General features: G+C 42.1%; 1 protein-coding gene across 1 annotated transcript in view; it reads left to right on the plus strand.

The window, feature by feature from the left end:
* Positions 1 to 4,019, plus strand: part of RNASEH1 (ribonuclease H1) — a 15,347-nt gene that overhangs the window by 1,460 nt on the left and 9,868 nt on the right. The window lies entirely within an intron of this gene.

A 4,019-nucleotide genomic window follows, 5' to 3' on the forward strand; every position in this document is an offset into this window, starting at 1 on the left:
AACCTTAGCATCTGCAGAAGGCAGCCCGTCATGTTTTCTAACAAACAGTTTTGGGCTTTCTGCTAAATTTATGATAGCCAGAAAAGCAGATTTTTCAGTTCCCATTTTTCTTCCAAGTCACTCTTCTTTCCTTGCATGAATTCAATGAATGGGAAAAACTGCCCATCTCATACTGATGGCCAGGAGTAGTATTTATAGAGATTAGAAATTATCTAAACAACAGTGATGAGGATCTGACTGAAGAGTAAAAAAAGAAAGACAACAAGTAATCATCTCAGCAGTCCAGTAGTCTGCATTCAGTTTACACTGTGAAATCCTTTACGAGAGGGAGAAAGAATAGGTGGTGTGCAGATGGATCAGAATTGGACTGTTCAGAGCGCTAATGAAGAAATAAAGATGCAATGTCACTATCTACAGCTTCCCATCTCCATGCTATTAGTGCTACCGAAGAGACCAGGATGCTACATAAGAGCAATGAGAGAAGAAGGTGTAGAGAGATGTTTCCTTTCTGACACCGACTGTGGATTAGGGGAAGGATACAGGGTGTCCAGATCGATGTGGGCTTTACCCAGTCAATAAAGCCTGGTATCCAAAGCACCTGACAGGTTTTGAAGACTCACTGTGGACATGTGATCATTAAAAGAAGTTATGTCATTACAAAGTAATATAATTAATAAGGTTCTTATGCTGTGCAGACTCGGAATGGGCGGGGTGAAGAAGTGGAAAGAATAAATTAGTCAGGTGTGTTACAAAAGTATCCCAACAGCAACAGGACAAGGTCTCATGATGCTATGAATAACATGATTTAATAGAATAAGTGGAAGAAGCAGAGACAGAAGGCAAGACTTGTCAGGGTCATAGCTAACTCTAGAATCGGAAGCAAAACTGAGTCTATTACTAGCTCACTTCCCTGAAAGAGGCTTGTATAACCACACCAAAGTTTCAAAGCTTATGGGTAGGCTGTTCCTCTACGCGTCGCCTGAGGCTTGCAATGATGCTAGGGGATTACTACTTTGCAGCTTCACTGACACATAGTTTTACGCTGAAGTAAGGGCAAGTTTTTTGTTCTGCAAGATCTCAGTTCTGAGAATGAAGGTAAAAGACCTCCTTTTCCTGTCTTATACTTTTAATCAAGGTAATGAGATGGCAATATAACTTACACTTGCAAGGTATGCTAAGTAAAGTGGCTACCTAGTGACCTACCTACCTAAAAGCTCAGTTTTAAACTAAGCTTCCTAAAAGTTAAGAAACGCTTGATTCAGGTCACATCAAATTTTGCTTTAAAAGCTTATGTGAGGAATCACATTATGGTCAAACATGTTTCAAGCTAAAATATTTATCAAAGAAGATTAAAATGCTTAGCTAATGTGTACATTACATGCATTAATGTGGGACAAAGTAATCAGCTAACATTTACAGTGAGTTTAAGTATGAATGTCTTACAGACACATGCCCTTACTTAAGTGATGAGTGTATTTTTTGTATACATGTATTAAGTCCTATTTTTTTTTGCAGACCGTCTGCTATAGATACAGAAATGGCTGCCAAGAAAAAATGTTAATAAATTAATAAACAAGTTTTGGTTCTAGTGTGGGGGGGAAAGACTTATAAGCTGAATAAGCTTATAAGCTGAATAAGGGGGGCAGTAAAACACGGCTGAATTTATAGTGCAATGTGCTGAGAGGAACGCTCACGATCAGGCCATGGCTCAATGACCACTCTCATTCAACATGGTGCCACCACACTTCCACCAAAACAGGGGGACTTGCTCTCCTCTCTTTTCCCTTAGCTGCTCATTCCTAATACCTCAGCTGTGGTAGCACAAGCAATTATGCAAGCTTTGATTTGGCAAAAAATTGGCCAGATTTGTGTATCTGATCAGCTTATTCTATGGTGGCTACACAGGGTTACCATGTGTAACTGTGGCATTGATTACAAGTGCTAAATCATTTATGAAACCCACTTAAAGTCCTATCCACGTATATATTTGCATTATTCTGTATTCAGATGAGGAGAGCCTTTGTGACTGGACCCTTCAGCTTTGCAGGTGGGGACTAAATGGTTCACTTCTTGGTAAGTCTTCGCACTCACTTCACAAAACTGAGTTACAGAGCCTGAAACGTCCTCTCTGTCCCGGGCTGCCTGAAAAACGCCACAAATCCCACTAGTGCTACAGCAACCAGAGAGCGAGTACTATGAAGCAAGCACAGGTATTGCTTAGCCTAGAGGTGCTAAATGCCACAGTAGTAAAAATGCCAGCTGTCACATGAGGAAAGGGATCCACCTCTCCTGCCGTTGCGGCACAACAGCAAGGAAAAATCAGCAATGGAGATGCAGCGGTAAAGGTAGGGCTCTCTGATCATATGCAGCCTCAGTTTTACCAACTGGGAGAAAAAGCAATGAAAGCAATGTGTATGGTACTCAGTGGACTTCAAAAATCTTTTTTTTTTCCTTTCTGTTTGAATCTGACCAACAATCATGTTGGTCATGACAGCAGCAGAGTTACTGTTCAGTCCTTGCATGTAAATTGGATGTATGAATCTGTTCAACCAGAGAATTAATGAGTGTAACAGGAGGCCTTCTCTTTCCCCATCGCTTACTGTTCGTTGCTCCTTTAGTATGTGTTGCCCAAAGAAGACTACGAGTAATACAAGTGTGTAAACCTGTAAAGAATAAGAAATCCATCTGCTATAGAAAACCATAGTTAAAAGCTAACCAAGAGCAATAAAATAAAAATATCACAGGCAGGAAGTAGTGAAAAGCCCGAGAGTCTCAGTGGAAACCTTTACAGAGATAAGTAATGTAAATAACCTTGATCTGAGAAAATCAGACGTAAGCATTTTGTAAGTAAAAGTAATATGATGACTCATGAATATGTTGGAAGAAGCAAGAAAAATGCAGTAATTATATTCTGATACAACGCTGACCAAATTGTTTCTGTATTCCACCAAGGCCTGTCAAATGCATAAGCTCTTTGTTTTTTGGGTTTTTTTTAGAGAGGTGTCATCCAACTGATACGCACAGTAATGTTGAACCCATTTGCTGTTTTTGCAATGAAGGCAAAATGGATATCAGTGATTCACATTCTTGGCATTTTACAAGGCCACCCTTGTAAATCTGAATACAATGCTCTATGGCTCTGGCATCTTGAGGTTGGCTTTGTCGCAATACATCCGTATTAGAGCTACGAGGGAAATCCAGCAGCTGAAAACGCAGCAGCATATATACATTGGGCTGTTTCTGGAGGCAGTCATACCTGTGCCCCCATCTTCTGTACTTTGATCTCGTCAGAAGCTCAGCTGAGGCACTGAATTCAGCACATACCCAGACATCCCAGCTTTGGTCTCCAAGTACATGACAGTCCCAGTACGAGGGTATGTGACAGCAGATTCCAGCAGGCAACAGTTTGAACTTTAACCTGCTTGGACAAGGTGGTTCTCGTTACTTCGGAGGCCATCACAGTACAGGGCTCAGCTGGAAGACGCTTACCAGGAGCCCTTGATTTAAATAGCAGGGTGAGAACCAGTTCAATGACCTTCTTCAGCTCTAGACTTTTGGATGTGCTAAATATGTTGATGCTTGTGCATCTTTCAGTGACAATCCTTCCTCAGGTTCTTGTCAAGCTGAGAAGGGCGAGTGTGCAGCAGGTTGTAGGGTACGTTCACTCCCGGCTGGTGCACCACTCGTTTTAATGACTCGTTAGGGACCAAGAAGCCGCCGGAGCTGATCGCAGGACCGGGACCGTTATTTGGGCTGGCGGGGGACAACTTCAGCTGAGGGCACCTGTGAGATTTCATTTGTCTTTTAGTAACTGGGGCTTTCAGAATGAGGAGTTTGTGTAAACTCTGTGATGTCATACATCTCGTACAACAAAAGCTGATTTAGATGGCTTTTAAAATACCGTTGTTACGGGAGGGGAAACAAAAACAACCCCCAAAACCCCAAACGCTGGTCTTTTCCAGTAATTTTGGCCTCTCTCGCGGCTCGTAGGGAAGCCCTCAGGGCGCCCGCCCTGCCGC

The sequence above is a fragment of the Aptenodytes forsteri genome, unplaced genomic scaffold (genome assembly GCF_000699145.1).
Source record: "Aptenodytes forsteri isolate BGI_AS27 unplaced genomic scaffold, ASM69914v1 Scaffold94, whole genome shotgun sequence".
Taxonomy (NCBI): domain Eukaryota; kingdom Metazoa; phylum Chordata; class Aves; order Sphenisciformes; family Spheniscidae; genus Aptenodytes; species Aptenodytes forsteri.